Source organism: Bubalus bubalis, chromosome 2 (assembly GCF_019923935.1).
Source record: "Bubalus bubalis isolate 160015118507 breed Murrah chromosome 2, NDDB_SH_1, whole genome shotgun sequence".
In the NCBI taxonomy this organism is placed as follows: Eukaryota; Metazoa; Chordata; class Mammalia; order Artiodactyla; family Bovidae; genus Bubalus; species Bubalus bubalis.
Genome location: NC_059158.1, coordinates 136,370,232 through 136,390,558, shown reverse-complemented (window position 1 = coordinate 136,390,558; position 20,327 = coordinate 136,370,232). Strand labels below are relative to the sequence as shown.

Sequence of the window (20,327 nt, the reverse complement as noted above, 5' to 3'; positions counted from 1 at the left end):
ATTTAGTCTGCTTACGTCATTGCTTTGTTTCTGTGGATGGTATAATAACCCTCAAGACTTCTTTCTGTAAGGCTCTTCCTGACCTCTATTTCCTGGACACTATTTCTCCTTAATATTTTAATCTTCTTTTTAAACTATATTTTATTTTATTTATTTAATTTATTTACTTGTCTGCACCAAGTCTTAGTTGTGGCATGAAGGATCCAGTTTCCTGACCAGGGATCAAACCCAGGCCACCTGCACTGGGAATACAGAGTCCTAGCCACTGGACCACCAGGGAAGTCCCAAGGTTTTAACCTTCTAAATCACGTATTTTCTAAGAGAGAAGTTTTCAAAAATCTAAACTTGGGATTGGCCTCCTACATTTGGGAGCTGAGGATGTTTCAAGTTGACAAAGGGTTCATATCCACATGAGTTAATTCACACTTTGACTTTTCCAGGCGCCTGGAGTCTGAGCTTCCATCCCAGGGAGCAGACACCTCCATACACTTTGCAGTTGGCATTGACCCGAAACACCCACAGATCTGTCTGGGCCTGTAAGTGATTTTCTTTTATTTTTAAAATTGTACCCTTGGCACAGCTTATCTGAAGGTGCCACATACAAAAAATAATCTGAAGAGCACAAAACAATTCTAGCAAAAAATATTTATATAAGGCAGGAATTGAAAACTGTTACATATCTTCTGAATTCAATATTGGGTCCCAGGAAACACAAAAACTATGTAATAACCTTATCATTCATTATCATAGTCTTTGTATTATACAATTTGTATTATTTTTGATTATTCCACTTTTAATGTCAGCATCATAAACATTGCACATGCTTTGAAAATATTTTAATGTGTATATTTTACATTATATGGAAATTTATCTGCATTTTTTCCATTGTCTATACTTTCCAAACTTGATGTTCATTTACTATTTCATTTCATTAGTTCATAAGTGTTTGGCAAATCAAATCACACCTTCTAATTGATTGGCTTATAACAGGAAAATTTTTTTACTGTTTAGCCTTTTGTCCCTTGATTTTTCTGAATATATTCCCTCATCACATTATTTAAGTATTTTGAGATTAATGATCAATTCAAAGAGATAAGTCATGCCAGCAGTACATCTTTTTCATTACAATTTTACATATCTCACTGATTTAACAATTTTCTGATCAGCCTGAAAATCTTTGTTGATCAAATTGCTTATTTGTTGACTAAATTATGCACAAGCCTCAGTCTATTTATCCGGCTATTAACTGAAGGATTGTGGTGTGTTTGCTGTGCAAATTACCATGATGTTACGAACAATCAGCATACATATGCACCACTATCTGTGGATTCAAAATTATTTCATAGTAAGAATTTAAAAGATTTTGTTGTTGTTTCCTTTTTCTTGATTTGAAAAGTTTATCAGGTGAAGGGATTCAGAACATCCAGCCCCAAATATGCCACTTTGGCATATTGATTATTTTGAGTGAAAGTACTTGAGAAACAGCAGATGTATGAAGACTGTTGGACCTCCCCCTTTCTACCTAAAAGCAGTTTGCAAAATTTCCAATGAGAAAGGAGCCTTCCCTGTATCAGGAAGAGAACATTTTTATCACCAGACTGGGAGTTATGGCTGAATTGGACCTGTACAAGCTTCCTAATAACCTTTATCTTCCACTAATTTCATTTAATTTCTAGTCACTGTCCCACAACTTACTGCCCCTAGACCAAGCCCCACCATTTATTGTTTTTTGTGTAAAAAGGCATATAAGCTTTGGGGATAGATGGCTTTTTCAGGTTTTTATTTTCCATCTGAAGACTCCTATAAATGTAAAAAAAAAAAAAATTAAATAAATATGTATGTTTTTCTTCTGTTAATCTGTCTTTCCTTTCCTTATCGCTTCAGTCGTGTCCGACTCTGTGCCACCCCATAGATGGCAGCCTACCAGGCTCCCCCATCCCTGGGATTCTCCAGGCAAGAATACTGGAGTGGGTTGCCGTTTCTTTCTCCAATGCATGAAAGTGAAAAGTGAAAGTGAAGTCGCTCAGTAGTCTCTGACTCTTCACGACCCCCATGGACTTCAGCCTACCAGGTTCCTCCACCCATGGGATTTTCCAGGCAAGAGTACTGGAGTGGGTTGCCATTGCCTTCTCCAGTTAATCTGTCTTGCTGCTGCTGCTGCTGCTAAGTCGCTTCAGTCGTGTCAGACTCTGTGCGACCCCATAGAAGGCAGCCCACCAGGCTCCCCTGTCCCTGGGATTCTCCAGGCAAGAACAACTGGAGTGGGTTGCCATTTTATGTCAGTTTAATTCTTAGGCCAGCCACAGAACTAAGAAGGTAAAAGAAGTTTTCCTCCCACATGAAGCAAAGTACACACACACACACACATGAATTCTTCTGCACTTTTGCACAATACATTATATGATATTGCCTGATAACTGTGTTATACATCCAATCTTCCACATCATCCTAGAATCTCAGAATTGAAGGAAATCTTGAGAGACAGGAGGGAAGAGGGCAGAGCACAATCTTTAAAAGAATAACTGTTTGAGGATGAGACCGATTAGACCCAAGATGACAGAAGGCTTGACTTTCAATAGACCTTGATCATTATTACACTTACATTGTAAAACACTAGCATGTGCTAAATGACACACGCACAGGCGCTATGATAGCTCCAAGTTCAGTTCAGTTCAGTCACTTAGTCATGTCCAACTTGTTGCGATCCTATGGACTGCAGCACTAAAGGCTTCTCTGTCCATGATAGCTCCAAGGCCAACCATAAAAGGTCAAAAAGTGGACAGTGGTCAATTCCTGGAAATCCCCACCCTTCTCCCCAAATAGTTGGAATAATCCTCTCACTCATTAGCTTATGAAATTACTCAGCTCATAAAAATGAACTAGCATTACTGACTCAGTGGACATGAATTTGAGCAAACTCCAGGAGATAGAGGAGGACAGGGAAGCTTGGCGTGCTGTAGTCCATAGGATCTCAAAGAGTCAGACGCAACTTAGCAACTGAATAATAACAACAACAAAAACTAACCACCCCATATTTCAGGGCCCCTGTTTATGGAATGTTATCTTCCAAGGCTTCTTGGTTTCTGAGAGGATGATCCACATTCTGTCTATGGAGTGAGTATCTCTCTCAATATACCTACTTCTTACCTAGCACTTTTCCTCTCTGAATTCTTTCTGCACTGAGACAAAGAACCAGTTCAAGTCTCAGTCTGAATTTTGGCTGGGTTCCAATTCCATCTAGGTTCAAGTCCCAATCTAAGACCAGTTTCAAAATCAAATTTGTAATCTTTGTATTATTTGGTTCCTTAAAATTATAATTACAGTAGGACTATACTATTGATTCATTAATACCTAGATGAACACTTAAACTGTTTAGAAAGATGCAAAGAACTAGTTACTTGAGTTTTGTTACTCCTTCTAACCTCCTTTAAAAAACACAGATCAAACAATTTAAAGCTTCAAATGAAATAATTCCCTGTGTATACAACAAACATCAATAATTTAACTTTCCATGTGCTAAACTTCATGTAACTGGGAAGAGTTAATTTTGACTCTAGGCTAAGGCTTTAGCCCTGTTTTTGCCATTTTTGTTATTACAATCATACATAATGGCCTGCCTCAGAGAATCCTGTCCCCCCTGCCTGACCTTAAACTAAAGTGCTTTGTTTAGCTCACAGGGAGATAATCTGACTATGCCCACCTGTGAATGACTGTAAAGGGAGAAAACTAACACATACCTCTGACTGAGACTTGCCATTCTAGGAGATATATGCATGAATTAAATGGTCTTTTTACTTTTTTCCTTACCTCTCCCTATCTCCAATCCGTGAAAGAACCTGGCACCCAGGCCTCAACAAGATGGTTACTTTGAGACATTAGTCTGCCATCTTTTCAGTCAGTTGGCTTTCCAGATAAAGTCATATTCCTTACTTCAACACCTCATCTGTGGGATTTATTGGCCTCTCAAGTGCCCAGCAGAGAGACCTTGGATTCGGTAACATTCACTATAGTTAATAGTTCCTGGATTTGCTACTCTGTTAAAAACATGAAAAAGAAGATTGGAAGAGAAAAGGAACAAGGTATAAGAATCTCAAAATCAAAGGTGGCAAAATTTCTCCTTGGATAGTCAGTTTCTAAAATGTAGAAATTCAGATTTATGTCTTTGACAAAATATTTTACTAATACCCTGGAAGTACTCTGCCATTGCTGAATCTTGGTTGAGTGCCATAACCCACAACATGAAATTTAAAGTTTTAAATAGTAAGGAAATACACAAGCAGGTTACAGAGGGTTATTAGATCAGTCGTTCAGTCGAGTCCGACTCTGCAACCCCTTGGACTGTAGCCTGCTAGGCTCCTCTGTTCATGGGATTCTCCAGGCAAGAATACTGGATTGGGTTGCCATTTCCTCCTCCAGGGGGTCTTCTTGACCGAGGGATCAAACCTTGGTCTCCCACATCGCAGGCAGATTCCTTACCATTTGAGCCACCAGGGAAGTCCTTGGTAATGTCTTAAACCTGCAGTGGGTTGGACATAAGACTCACCCTGGCAACAGCTTTTCAAGATGCTCTAGGTTCAAAAAGAAAGGAGGCAATTCTGCTCTACCTTAAATAAATTTTCTTCTATCTTTTTTAGGTTGGTCAAAACTGTCTCAGCCTGCCTCAGTCTAAAGTTTTCCTGAGAAGGTCTTTTGGGAGGGGTTTGCTGTTCCTAAATAGTATAACAATAGTTCCCCATCAATCCTACTCCACTGCATATTCAAGCTTTTGTGATTTTTATAGCCTGTTAATTCTTTTTGGTTTCCTCAGCACAGATACTTCCAAACTCCACTTTATAATTTTATGAAACTCTACAGGACTTTGTCTTTGTGTTTGAGATATATCCCACCTCAATATTTACACCTTTGAAGTGATCAGTCTCAGTACTTTGGCAGGCTGTTTTCACTGCAAAGTGAACAAATCTAGGAAGAGAGTGCTGGTTCTGTGGGTTCTCCCCTTCAGGTGTGGTTCCCATATGTTCAGGAATGGTCTTTTCTTTCTTCGTGTCTGCATACTCCTTAATGAAGCACTACGGATGTGTGAAGATGCTAGCAACAGCAGAGTGGAATCCTAACCTTTTACTTCTGTGTGGGTATTAAGTTCTTACGGACATGAAGGGGTGAGGCAGGGGGAGATTTATCTTTTAGTCTCAGGTAAAACTAAAACCTCAGGAAGAAGTTCAGAATCTTTGTAGGATATACATCATCACCATCACAATCAACAACAATGTTACTGCAACTGATAATAACATGTCTACTGTGGCCCAGGCTTGGCACTAACCATGAATCATCTCAGCTAATTCTCTGAACAACCCTACAAAGTGGGGGCTGTTAACATCTAAGTTTAAACAGGAGAAAACTACAGTTTGCTCTGGGAGTTTAAGTTTGTAGTACCATATCATAATTAAAATACAGACTGACTCCTTAGTTCCTGCTCCGAAGCACTCACCATCTAAAGCTGTGCTTGCTGAGCAATTGATTTTTCGAGACAAAAGCAATCCTAGATGTCCAGTGTCTCCTCAAATTGGAAGGATTACCATGGCCACAGTGTATATCTTATTTATTAATTTAAAAATTATCTATTACTCAGCCCTAAATAATGAATTGTGCCATTTGTGACAACATGGTAGGGCCGAGTTCCAATCCTCCCTTCTATGGAGGCCCAGGGTAAAGTCCCATAACGCCTGGGTATCTGCGTGCTTAGCCACTCCTTTAGCCCCTCTCTCCCTCCTCCTCCCTCCTCCTCCCCCTTCTTCTTTCAACCTGGCTTCCTTTCCTCCCTTTGATTCTTGTATTTAAGGGAGTGTCTGATGAGGACTGCCAGGATTATATGTGTGTTTTAACTCTGTGTTCTGTGTTGTGATTTTTGATGGCCATTTTGCTTTGTCTGGTTACCATTTGGTTTAGACCTGCCACCATTTTGTTAGAACTTGATTTTCTTTCCCTGTGCCTTGAGACCGGGGCTCTGGCTCTGCTCCCGGGAACACTTATCTAGACCATCTCTAACCCCTGAGACTGAGGAAAAATGGGAAAAAGCCTTTAAAAGTTTTATTTATTCCAACTGTTTTTTTATAAACTAGTAAATTTTATATTGTAATATCTAATTCATGACTAAAAACTTAGAAAATGAAGCTCGATCTTGCACTGTGTCTGTCTAAATATGTCTTGGTATGTCTTTGTCTCTGGGTAATATTTTTGAGGTTAATTTGTAAATGAGCCCTATTTAATTGGCTTAAAGAAAGATAAGCAAATAATCAAGCAAATAAATAAACAAACAAATCAAATAATTCTGAATTAAACAATAAATTTTAGGTTCATATGAACTGGGAAATATTCAGTATTAAATACCTGATATTAATGTTTGTTTGTTGATCTATCTAATATAGACATATCTTAGAGTAATTAACATTAAGTAGAATATTTTCATTGTACCTAGGTTTAATATAAGTTAAATATTATCATATAAATTACAAGTTTGTCAACAAGAATATCACCTCGAATGAAGAAACTTCTAAAAAAAATGTAAATGAAATATGAGCTTTTAGATAAGCTCTATTAAAAATAATTATTCTTTAGGAATATCTGTCTAAAATAGTCTCTCCAGATTGGTGTAACTTGAATTTCTAAAGGTTGAATTTCTAAGTGTTCTAAGTGTTAGAAGTCTATTGAATAGTTAGGTCATTTCCAAATAAAATAAGATTTTGAAACATTTACTGTGACTGCTGCTGCTGCTAAGTCGCTTCAGTCGTGTCCAACTCTGTGCGACCCCATAGACGGCAGCCCACCATGCTTCCCCGTCCCTGGGATTCTCCAGGCAAGAACACTGGAGTGGGTTGCCATTTCCTCTCCAATGCATGAAAGTGAAAAGTGAAAGTGAAGTCGCTCAGTCGTGTCTGACTCTTAGCAACCCCATGGACTGCAGCCTACCAGGCTACTCCATCCATGGGACTTTCTAGGCAAAAGTACTGGAGTGGGGTGCCATTGCCTTCTCCGGAAACATTTACTACTAAACACTTATTTCCTTTTACAGAGAGACAAAGAGATTTGGGACTATAAGTGACTAATGTTTGGTGCTATCCTAAAATGTTCTAAAAAAGCAAGGGTTTTAGAAATTATCACTGGTATTTATGCTCAACAATCTATAAAATGCTAATATAGAAGTTAGTTCTTAGTTGCTAAAGGAAAGTAGGAAGTGGGTTTTCAGTTAAAAAAAAAAAGGTATGAAAAATACTAAAAAGAGTTATGCATGATCAGGATTTTCTAAAACTGGATTACAATTAGTTAGATAAATAGATTTTGTTAGGAATGACACAGCCATAAGAAAACTTGTTAGAGCCAATTAGGTCCAAGATGGTGGAGCTGACTTTCACTAGACCTTGAGCCTTGGTATTTACACCCATTGTGACATATCAGCAAGCTAAATGATACACCCATCAGACTAAATCTGACCAAATGTTCTAAACCCTTTTAATTGATCTTTTTGATAAAACTTCCTAAATCAAATTCTTTGGAAGTTGTTTTGACCTCTAGCTAACTAGAGGTGCTTCAGAGGGCCCCTGAAACATCCCAAAGAGCGATATTAAACTGTATTTATTTGGTCGGTTAAATTACATGAAAAAATTATCAAATGAGTAATAAATCCACTCATGTTATAATTTATGGTAAAATTACTAATACAGATATCCTAGAAATTATATGGAGTTCTTAACATTCTGATATGTCTTGGTATTCTAATGGAAAACTTGATGACTTGACAAAAGCTAACAAAAGGACTGAATGAACCAGCGAATATGCTTATAACTTTTATAGTTTCTGTCTGAAAAATTACAGGTTTGAGTCTTATGTTTTCCGGGAGTAGGGTAAACCTTCCTCTCAAGCTAATTATGACAATACTTTGGTAAAATTATACATTATAAACAAAACAATTATATTTTCTCTCTAACTCCTCCAGAAAAATTGGAAACTCTTAGGTTTCCAGTGAGTTTATCAAATGAATTAGAAAGGTTATCTCACTAACATGTACAAAAATCTCAAGGAATTTTTGAGACCTTAAAGAGGAAAGAATTCACTTAGATTTGTTAGGCAAAATCTGTGATAAGCCTTTGGTGTGAGTTTCCTAGCCCTGTTTTATTTTAAAAGTTCAGTCTGAGACTCTATAAATGTTTCAACAAAATAAAAAGTCTATGATCAATTATGGTTATATAAATCATCAGGCCAAAATTAGTGAGAACAGACCTATATCGCAAAAAAACTAGCCTTAATTTGGTTATATTTGATAAAAATGAGGGCAATTTTAGGGAGAAAAAGATGTTTCAATAAATGTTAAACCCCAGTTTGTTAATGGAGGTCTGCGTGTAGTAAGACTCATTTCTTGGATAGTTCTTTGCTGTTATGTGATATTAATGTAACATTTAATTGAATTCTTAGAAAACACCCTAAGTTTGTTTCTGAAGCTTATCTCAGTAATCTATCTTTGGATGAAGATCAGATGCCTCATGGCCTGCAACCAGGACTGGAAAAATACATAATTTAAGGGACTGTCTCCAACCTGGATGAAAGGACTTTTCTTATCAGGAGAAACTACACTATACCAGGATGAGAAGATGACATCAGAGGTAGACAGCTTGCCCAAGATGCTGGACCTGATTCATATGATCATTTATAATGTTTTCTTGACTTCTTAGACATTTGTATATAAATCAAGTGCTTTTCTATCATAGGCCTGATCCTATGCTAGTTTTAGAAATCAATCCAATTGTTGGGTTTGTGGCCAATTACCTGTGTCTAGTTCTGGGTTACCTTAGTAAATTTCTCTACTACAAGACTCTAACTGGTTGGCCTTGAAAAAATTTACTTAAAAAATAAAATTACAGTCATATTCAGGTCACTGTGATATTAACTAGATGGGGTCCCCTCACCAGGCCAATTAATAATGCCTGCTCTGACTCTGGCCATGAATTTGAGCTTTTTTCTATTACTCAAGCTCAATCAGAGCAACAAGAAAATTGTCAGCAAAGAAAGAAAAAAATCTCCCACAATTATGGGATGGATTTATATAGATAACACCAGGCTATGGTAATTTAGGTTTAAAGTCTCCTCTGTTGGAAACAATTAAATCATACTGAGGATAATCAGTCTAGTAACACTAGAAAACTGGGCTATGTGCCTTATAGACGGTGGTGCCAATATATAATTTCCCTGGAAGATAAAGATTCTACACAGTAGACTAAGTCAGATGACCAGAGATATACTGGGCTACATCTAATGGAAGCTCTTAAGTCTTACTTGTGACTTTACTAATACTGTTGGCTATGTTATTTGTATTTCACCTGTTTTATAAAATTACTGTTTCTTACGCTGCCAAATGTGTGACTGAGGCCTCTGATAGAATAATGTATAGTTCCATATGAGATCGGTGATGGTAACAGTGTAACTCTAGATGTGGGAAGAAGCAACAAGAGGAAATATTTTCCTGGACCAAGAGGCTAGTAAGACAGGTGATCCAGAGAATTTTGGATACTGTTTTATGGCCTAGTCCAGTAGAGCACATTGAGTGGCCTGTCAACAAAATCTTTGCCAAACTTGAGAATGGACATTCTCAGCACCATGAGATAAAATGGTCATGAAATGCCCCCTCAAAATCATGGTCAAGTTTATGAGCAAAAAGGGGCTCTGCCAACTGAAAACTGACACTTACCATCTACATCTACAAAGATTAAATCACGGCCACTGCAACTGCTGACCTTCAGTTCCCCTGAAAGGAGTTCAGGGTGAAAATCAGGAATGAGGCACTCTGTGCTCTGGGGAAAACTGGCAGAACAGGCCTTCAGATAGTTAGATCTTTTCAGGAGAAGATTTTATGAGTTCCAATTCTTGCATCTTCTCATACCTAGAGAAACACTGATGTTATTAATGGTGACATCTGCTTTGGCTATTAAGAAAAATTTTACAATTAATAGTCAAAATAGAGTAGCAGTGGTTCAGACACCCTGGGAAATAACTATTTCCTAGATATCCTGAGAAATTATATTATGGGTGTAATTTCAGATTAGACCTTGTATTGCTCAACACTTGAGTTTTCTAGTCGTGTCAGGCTTAGATGCCACCATTCTCAAAACAGTGTCTGCTGGAAGCTAGTAACTGCGACCTTACTTTTTATAAAACTAGGCAACTGGCTACCTAGCTACAAGTCTCCCTGAAGTGCCAGGTCCAGACTAGGTTTCAGGCCTATTCTTCTAAAAAGAAATGAGATTTACTTTGTCTACTAAAATTCCAGTTATCCCTCCTCCAGCTACCTCTAATTGGGTCTGTTACAACAAAATGGCAGACCAAGGGATTGAGATTTAATCATACAAGGCTCAGATCTAGGACTTGGAACTCAGGAATACTTCCAATTCAGTGTCTCTTCTCCAAGCTGAGACAGTCCTATGCCCCATTTTGACAGGAAGTTATCACAGTCATAGTTGCCCAGTTCCCTAAATTAAAACTGAGCAGGACTCTGTGGGGCTCTGGAGTACAGATCTGTTAAGTGTTCTTCATTTCTTATCTATAGGATATAGGCTTCATTCAGCCTCCTTGACCTTCCCTGAGTTCCAATGGGTGTATTCAAACAATTGCTAATCAGGGAAGGGAGGGGATACAAAAACAGAGGAGAAACAATCAAATGGTGGTTCCGCCTTGAGACAGGCTCCTGGTTCCTACTCGAAGAAATATGCATAACAATGTCTTTGAGTTCTTCCACAGAACTGGAGCCCCCACCCAGGTGGAGGATGGTAACTTCAGACTAAACACAAGATTCCTGGAGCACAGCTCTGTTTCTTCACCACCAACCAATCCAAAAATAAAAATTAAAAAAAAAAAGTCACAAACCCTGCAGCCCTCACCCCAAATGTTGCCTCCTGTTTCTGGGGACCAGTGATGACCATCCTGTTAGGTCTCCTATTTGGCCCCTTTCTATTTCATCTCTGAGAGAAGCCAACAGTTTCAAACTAAATTGCTGTTATTACTTGGGTGAATGTTGATTTCAGGCAAAAAATACCTTGATTTAGATCAGGTAGAGAGAGACTTCTGCTCTGCTAGGTAGGACTATGCCCATGCACAGCAGGAAGAAGTTATGGAAGAAAGAGACCTCTGCCCCAATTCCCAAGAAGTATCTTGAGTATGACGTCTCTCAGGGGGGAGTTGTTAGGGGAAGCACACTGATTGAAACCACCCACCCTGGCCAGGTACCATAGTAACCATTTGCATGAGTTGTTTTATGACAGGAGATCCTGACAAGGAATACAGAACTAATAAGCCACCACCAACCAGAAGAGTTTGGGAAAGGTCGAAAGGAGACACCGGGTGTCTGTCAACTTCCCAGAATCCCTCTGCTAGCATCCATCTTGGCTGAGCCATGCGTGCACCACCAGGAAAGACTCTGAATTAGAATGATTGGCCAAAGACCACCCGGAAACTAATCCCATTACCATAAAACCTGAGACTACGGTAGGGCTGTTCTCCTGGGTTCCCTTACTCTACTGCTCTCCACCCGGGTGCCCTTCCCAATAAAATCTCTTGCTTTGTCGGCACATGTCTTCTTGGACAATTCTTTTCCGAGTGTTAGACAAGAGCCCAGTTTTGGGCCCTGGAAGGGGTCCCCTTCGCTGCAACAGATGGACCTAGAGGGCCCTATGCTAAGGGAAATAAGTTAGACAAAGACAAATACTGTATGATCTCACTTATATGTGGAATCTGAAAAACAAACAAACAAAACAGAAACAGACAGAGATACTGAGAGCAAACTGGTGATTGCCAGGGTGGGAGGGGGAATTGGGGAGGGTGAGTGAAATAGCCGAAGGGGATTGAGAGATACAGGCTTTCAGCTATAAAATAAATAAGTTGCAAGTATAAGGTAAATACAGGGAATAGAGTCAATAATACTGTAGTAATTTTGTACTGTGATAGGTAGTTACTAGACTTTTTGTTGTGATCATTTAGTAATGTATTTGATTGTTGGATCACTATGTTGCACACCTGAAACTAACATAAAGTTGTATGTCAATTGTATTTCATTAAATAAATAAATAAAAAGAGTAGCACAAGCAAAACAAAATTATCTATTTTCTAATTCCCTGACCTGATTGATACTGATAATGAATCAAGAGTATCAGATAATTTATCATTTGCTTACTTAATGGAAAATATGTTATAAGGAAAGTTTGTACTGGTGATCATTTTCACAGAAAAGTTATTTTTACCAAGCATTTATTGTTCTATGGAAGAAGGGGAAAACTTTGGTTTTTGACAGTTACCATTTTTGTTTCAGTTGTATACATTTACAGGAATATTAGTCAAGAAAGTCTAATCAATTTATTGTGTCAGACAGTCTTCTGCATCTAAAACTTATTTTTGCTCTAGAATGCATTCTGCTAAAAAATGACTTTTCTAATTATTGTTGGTTTTCTCAGATCTCCCACTAATATCTTCTGCACATCTGCTCATCAAGTTGCATAGATTTCCGAATGGGATTAGCAGTCTCAACAACTTTGCTATTAGCCATACCAATAGCATCCTTTAAGGGTGCTTTGCTTATCTTCTGCTTTAACAAATGCTTTACTGTTTTAGTATCATTTAGTATGCAAAACAATCTGGAATTTGCATCTGAAACATATGAGTGTCTTATTTTTTAAAAACCATACAAAAATAATAATAATAATAAATGCCTGAAGGAATTTAATTTTACTGTATTTATCCCAATTACTGGAATATTGTAAAGAAAGCAGTCATATAAGTCTTTCTAAAACATTTATACCCATGCATATATCATTTAAATTGTATACATATATTTAGTAGTATATGCATATATATTCAGAGAAGGTCTTAAAGAATCTGGGAAAGATTTGGTGAGAAAGTTGACAAATCACTTTTCTGTGGCATAAAAATATATAACTTCGCTCAAGAATTGAAGGACTAATTTTGAGATAAGGTTTTTTTTTTCAAGAAATATCTTCTCACTTCTAATAAACTGTCATCCTCACCATAACACAGAAAATAGGATAGTTGCTGAGCTTTTCCACTTAAAATAGTTTCCTTTTTCAATATATAGAACTATTTAAAAAAAGACTGAGAATATTACCTTCTAAAATGCTTTTGTTATTTGATGTCTTACATCATTTTTTTCATATCCTTTTCCATTTTAGTTTATTACAGGATATTGAATATAGTTCCCTGTGCTATACAGTAGGACCTTGTTGTTTATCCTTTCTGAATATAAGAGTTTGCATTTGCTAATCCCAAACTCCCAATCCAATCCTCCCCTACTCTCTCCCCCGCACCGACTACCACAAATCTATTCTTCATGTCTGCGAATCTGTTTCATAGTTAAGTTCATTTGTGTCATATTTTAGGTTCCACATATAAGTGATATCATACAGTATTTGTTTTTTTCTTTCTTACTCTTTTTGGCCGCTCTGCACACCATATAGGATCTTAGTTCTCGGACCAAGGATCAAATTCGTGCTCCCTGCACTGGAAGCACAGAGTCTTATCACTGGACCACTAGAGAAGTCCTATCTTTCTCTTTCTGACTTTTCTTAGTATGATAATCTTTGTGTATCCATATAGTTGCAAATGGCATTATTTCACTCTTTTTACGGTTGAATAATATTCCTCTGTATATATATATATATATACCATAGATACATATACCATATCTTCTTTATGCATTCATCTGTTGATGGACACTTAGGTTTCTTTCCATGTCTTGTTTATTTTAAATAGTGCTGCTGTGAACATAGGGGTGCATGTATATTTTCAAATTGTAGTTTTGTCCAGATTTATGCCCAGGATTAGAATTGCAGGATCATATGGCAACTCTTATTTTTGTACACTTACATCTTTAGCATTTCTGTCATCTGTATCTACTTCAAAAAGAGTAACATGACATTTTTTATACTATGTGGAATTTAATTTGCTTTAAAATTTTTTTGGTGGGGGAGGGGAAGCAACAGGTACTCAGAGTATTGAATCTTGCAAGTATAGTTTCTTTTTCACTTTGAGGAGATGATCTTTTCACTCTAATTTTTTTTATTTCTTCCTTCTTTCCTCCCTCCTTCCCTTTCTCCCTTCCTTCTTTTCTTTTTTCTTTCCTCAAACTTCCCTTCCTCCTTCCTTCCTCTCTTCCTCCTTTCCTTTCTTTCTTTCCTTTTCTCTTCACTTTCTCTCTTTTTTTGAAAGAAAGGTGGCTTAAAAGAAGGCAATCACTGAGTCCTGAACCTGTTAAAGGGTGTTTAGAAGGCATATGTAGCTTTATATATTTTTGAGAGGAGGAATATTGCACATTTTGTTGACTTCAATACCAGGCTCATGACTAGATAACTATAAATTACTGAAAATCACAACCCTTGTTGGGAAACTAAAACAGTGTCTAGAACATCAGGAGAATTGGGTAGTCCCAAGGTTATGGTTTTTCCAGTGGTCATGTATGGATGTGAAAGTTGGACTGTGAAGAAAGCTGAGCACTGAAGAACTGATGCTTTTGAACTGTGGTGAACCGAACTGACCTGCCTCTTGAGAAATCTGTATGCAGGTCAGGAAGCAACAGTTAGAACTGGACATGGAACAACAGACTGGTTCCAAATAGGAAAAGGAGTTCATCAAGGCTGTATATTGTCACCCTGCTTATTTAACTTATATGCAGAGTACATCATGAGAGACGCTGGGCTGGAAGAAACACAAGCTGGAATCAAGATTGCCGGGAGAAATATCAATAACATCAGATATGCAGATGACACCACCCTTATGGCAGAAAGTGAAGAGGAACTAAAAAGCCTCTTGATGAAAATGAAAGTGGAGAGTGAAAAAGTTGGCTTAAAGCTCAACATTCAGAAAATGAAGATCATGGCATCTGGTCCCATCACTTCATGGGAAATAGATGGGGAAACAGTGGAAACAGTGTCAGACTTTATTTTTTTGGGCTCCAAAATCACTGCAGATGGTGACTGCAGCCATGAAATTAAAAGATGCTTACTCCTTGGAAGGAAAGTTATGTCCAACCTAGAGAGCATATTGAAAAGCAGAGACATTATTTTGCCAACAAAGGTCCTAGACGGCTATGGTTTTTTCTGTAGTCATGTATGGATGTGAGAGTTGGACTGTGAAGAAGGTTGAGCGCCGAAGAATTGATGCTTTTGAACTGTGGTGTTGGAGAAGACTCTTGAGAGTCCCTTGGACTGCAAGGAGATCCAGTCAGTCCATTCTGAAGGAGATCAGCCCTGGGATTTCTTTGGAAGGAATGATGCTAAATCTGAAACTCCAGTACTTTGGCCACCTCATGCGAAGAGTTGACTCATTGGAAAAGACTCTGATGCTGGGAGGGATTGGGGGCAGGAGGAGAAGGGGACGACAGAGGATGAGATGGCTGGATGGCATCACTGACTAGATGGATGTGAGTCTGAGTGAACTCCGGGAGTTGGTGATGGACAGGGGGGCCTGGCATGCTGTGATTCATGGGGTCGCAAAGAGTCAGACACGACTGATCGACTAACCTGAACTGAACTGAACTGAATGTTCACTTTGAAATCTACAAACACTGTGAGAGGGAGTAAATACTTTTCACTGTGCAAAAAGGAGAAGTCCATCATCTTACTTGTTTGATATCCTAATATGGTTAGAGGTCAAAACAGGAAGTGCCATTGTTAACAGGGAGAAACTTGAAAGTTCTGTTCTTAAAAACATCTTGAACCTCCTTACCCATGAGGACATTTTGAATGCAGGAACTTTGGGTGGGACCATATGATTTCCTGCATTATCTTCAATCAGTGTGGTAAGGTTTGTTTTGTTTTAAAATGCAGTTAAAGGAAAGATATTTGCCATTTCAGAGGGAACAATATTCAGTTCCTTTTAGAGTTTTATGAGCATCTGTGATCGTTTGTCATATGTGGCTAAAAAATGACCAGTACTGATGAAATACCATTTTATTTTTAGAAAAAAGCTTCAGCACACTTTCCCAAAATAATTTCTTAAAAAAAAAAAAAATCTCTGCTTCCTTCCAGGAAGTTTTGTCTATGGCTAAATGTGGGTGCATACACTTTCATGATAAAGACCATCATTTTACCTAAATATACTGATGGTAAAAGCCTTAAGAGCTATGAACTCTGGAACTAGTGAAGTAGAATTCCATTTCCTAGGTTCCTTGTGCACAAATATTGTCATTCTTATAACACTTGTTGACTTGAAATAATAGTTTAAACAAAGATGAAAATGTCATAAACCTAAAAAATAAAGGTGAAGAAAGAAATAATGTGGTAAGTAGATGTTTTAATCTCTAAACTTTCATTTCCAATCTTTCAAATTTTCTCCTAGACCATGTCTGATGGTAAACAAATATTTTAAAACAAATCTAATCATTCAAAATAAGGATAGGCATACATTTTTTACAGGTAAATGAATCCAAGCCACTTTTTCTGTTTTCCTAACTAAATAAGACTATTTCAAACAAATATTATATAATAGATTGAGGGAACATTTTCAGCTCAGATGCTTAATTATAAGTTTGTCTTTACTGGTAAGTCAGCATCATACTAAAAATACTGCTTAATACACTACAGAATATGTATACTTACAGCTGATTCACACTATTGTACAGCAGAAACCAACACAACATTGTAAAGCAATTCCCCTCCAATTAAAAATAAATTTTAAAAAATTAAAAAGTTAAAAAAATACAGTACAGAATAGAAGACAAATCCCCAGATAATGGACCAGGAAACTAAGATAAAACTTGTCTCTATACAAACTCAGATCCAGTTAGGAACTTGACCATTTTATGTATCTTTCTTTGTAGTCTTAAATACATTGAGTTCAGAGTTCCTTATGTATTTATTTCTTCATACAACCTGTAGAAAAAAGTTTTCTGATCTACCAGCGTAGAATATGATACTTCCTGCCTTAAAGAAAAATAAGGAGCATTTTGCAAAACTACTGAACTAGTCTAAGAACAGGGGATGTTGTACCAAATCTCGTAATCCAATAATCAATTAGAACCTTCTTTAGTTTTTTTCTACCATCAAAATGTGGAAGGGGTGAAGTTGTAGGACCTGAATGAAATGCCCAAGAGCTCTCTTTATTTCACATGTGTTACTGTAACAGAATTTGCTTAAAATTACATTTTTTAATATGTTAAAAACAAGAGAAGCAGCAAGAATCATTACATTAAAAGAGGGTAAGTGGGTAATCCTAGAGTCTCCATGTTTCAGAGTCTGATGTGGTCACAGGGCTATTTAGCTTAGCCCCTCACCTTTTCTCTTTCCAAGATCATGGTGCTTCTGTTCACTTTTTGTTTTACAAGGTGAGTTGGACATTTAATGCTTTTTTAAATTTCTTAATGCAGTAGGAATTTTGAAATACATGGGAATTGAAAAGGGAGAAAACACTCAAATGCAGGATAAAAGACTGATTTTTAAGTTGATATTTTAAAATTGTGGGATTCTTATAGGGAGAAATTAAAAATCTTAAAAATCTTTAAATTTAAAATATTTTACAGTTTACAAAGCACTTCAAGTAAAATTATTTTATTTGAATGTTCCATAAGGAAGAGTAGGACTATAGCATGAGTTACTGGCAGAGCTGTGACCACACATCTTGTTTCCTAGTCTAAGACTCTGTATTCTCTCTTTCTCTCTCACTTGCCTTTCTCCCTCTCCCTCTCTTTCTCTTTCCCATTCTGTCCTCCCAACCTCCCATGATTGATTCTGAAACGTACTTTATGGATGTTTAACAACATAAAAAATTAAAAGTTTTTTGAGGGCAAATTCAGTGTTCTATTTTGCATCTCTAGTATCTAACTCAATATAAATACTCAGCTAAATACTTGTTTAATGAATGAATGAAATAAAGTAAGACAATTGAAACAAATGCCTTTTCAAGTAATAAATAATAAAATGAAAATAAAAGAGCAATATTATAGATTTTAGACAACTATTCAGAATATCAAGAACTGTATTAGACACTATCTTTTTATCTGTCATCTAATTTGTTAGTCTTATTCCAGATAATACAATTTATTATATGTTATTATTTATAAATTTTCAGGTCACTAAGTCATAATTATAATTTAGAAAAATTGGTCCTGTTTTGTTTACAACATGGAAGTCAGAATTCATTCTTTAGTAATATAAAGTTCATTGGAACACAACAAATAAAAATGGTCATACTTACCTATCACATCTGGGAGAATAAAAGATTGTGATCATTAACTCATATTTACAACCATTTTTCTTATTTAGTCACACATTTTTTCTTTTTATACATTTCACAGGTTTAAAGCATCAAATGATTATTATCATATGTTTCCATCAGTATGGCTTATCCATGACTAGATTTCAACTGACCAGGCTAGGTAAAAAAGTTTCTTTTATATAGCTTTTCCTACCTGCATGTCTAGATAAAGATCTTAATTTGAGGACATTTATTTTAGTTCTACAAAGTCTCTATAGGTAAATATTTGTGTATGTGACTTGGAAGAGAATTTAGAGGAAGAACTAATTTATTATTTGTATAACACTAGTTACTGGCTTCACATATCACCCAGATACACCAAGGAAAAAGAATCTCAAACAATATACAAATTTTACAAAGCCAAATCTACACAACCAATAAAGATGAAATACCCAGGATCTGACTGAGATTCTTAGATTCATACCAAAAAGAAAATAACAAAAAATGGCCCAAGCTTCAACTTTGCCAACTTAATTACTGCTGTCAAGAAACACTGCATGATGCCATCTAGTGACAAATAATCAACATATGATTAACCACTTAGAAATGATGGGTCAAGGAGGTGAAATTTCCAGGATTTTAGACGTAAAGGGGGAAAAAAACCTTCTGAAAGAATTACATTTGGTAGATTAGTTTGTTTCTCCAGGTGTATGAAAATTTATCACTGATCTGCAACGTGGGAATTTTTATATTGTCACCTACCTCCAAATCTGCACTTGCACCTCCTCGGCTTCTGCCCTTCACCATCCAGTCTGCAGTTGAACTCAGAATTGAGGGGTGCTGTCCACGTTGCAGCCCCCGGGACAGTGACAGGTGGTGGAGGTGGAGCCCTTTAGAAAGCAGTCTCAATGAATGTTTTGCTTTGTTTTGTTTTTAAAAAAAGTGCTTCAAAAAAGGGAACCAAGATGATTCCTGAAACAATCTGTGCCCAATTAAAAATGATAACAACAATAATAAACAAACTGTTGAAAGTTCAAAGGGTAAAACCAAAATAGGGGCCAGAGGAAATCATCTTTGTTTTTCTCAGCCAGAGACTGTGCAGATCCAATGCTACAGTGTTTCTTGTACCAAGTCCTCACAGAAAATGCCAGAGACCTCTCTCTCTGAAAGGCTGTATGCAGCATTATGCCCTAAGGAAATTAATTTTATCCACCATTTCTCATCTTTTGTAAACATATGGCATAGATTTTTATTTTAAAGAGAAAGACCAAAGATCTGTCAACTGTGGGATTCTCACAGTCCAATAATTTCTTTTTGGTTAATTTTTTACAGCTAGATTAACCAGTGCTGCTGCCATAGATATAAGAAAACAAGATACTTTGCTGTGTTCACATATATCTGATTAAAGCTCAATAGGAATATTTTGGGTGCCTTGGAAAAATATCAAGTTAAAAAATCTTGGTGAAAAAAAAGCTTATCAAAATCTCCAGCTTCAAGTGTGTTTAGTTGTTTTCGTTTCATTGTTGCCTACATGCTGTGATTGGAGCACAATGTGTGGAAATTGCATAACCATTATTTCCACAAATCAAAGCTCTTGAGAAATGGGAAGGCTGTGCAGGAGCTGCTGCATGAAATGTTGATGAAAAAAAATTCAGCCTTTATGTCTAAAGTCTTCTTTTCAACTATTGCTTAGTTGTAACTATCCCAGGGCTTCATTTTGCCATTAAACTAAAATCAGAATTAACCATGGGTGAAATAACCGTTTTTAAAAAGTGTTTTCTCTGAATTTCTTATATTTTCCCTGAGTTAAGTTTCTTTTATTATTTTTGATATCTTGGACTAGTCTAAGCCATGGCTTCTTAATTCGAATACTAGAACTGTTGAGAAGACATTCGGTGGAATCTCTAAGTCTCAGAGAGAAGTGTGGATACTCGCAGCCCAGTCCATTCCAGATTTATGGGGGCTAGGGAGAGTCCTTTCTCTAATTTGTTCACAGTTAAAATAGTAACCAGTCAGATTGTTATTTGGGTCTAAATGAGCCTGAATGCATTATAAGAAAAGGAAGAACAACTTCTCTCTCTCCAGCTTCCAGC

At 36.9% G+C, this 20,327-nt stretch overlaps 1 protein-coding gene across 2 annotated transcripts in view; it reads right to left on the bottom strand.

The window, feature by feature from the left end:
• SLC39A10 (solute carrier family 39 member 10) overlaps nucleotides 1-19,104 on the bottom strand; it is a 159,311-nt gene extending 140,207 nt beyond the window's left edge. For both annotated transcript variants that reach the window (XM_045164340.1, XM_045164341.1), the window contains exon 1: nucleotides 18,997-19,104. The gene's annotated coding sequence lies outside the window, so the exon portion shown is untranslated. The remainder of the gene's footprint in view (nucleotides 1-18,996) is intronic.
• Nucleotides 19,105-20,327: the final 1,223 nt, after the last annotated feature.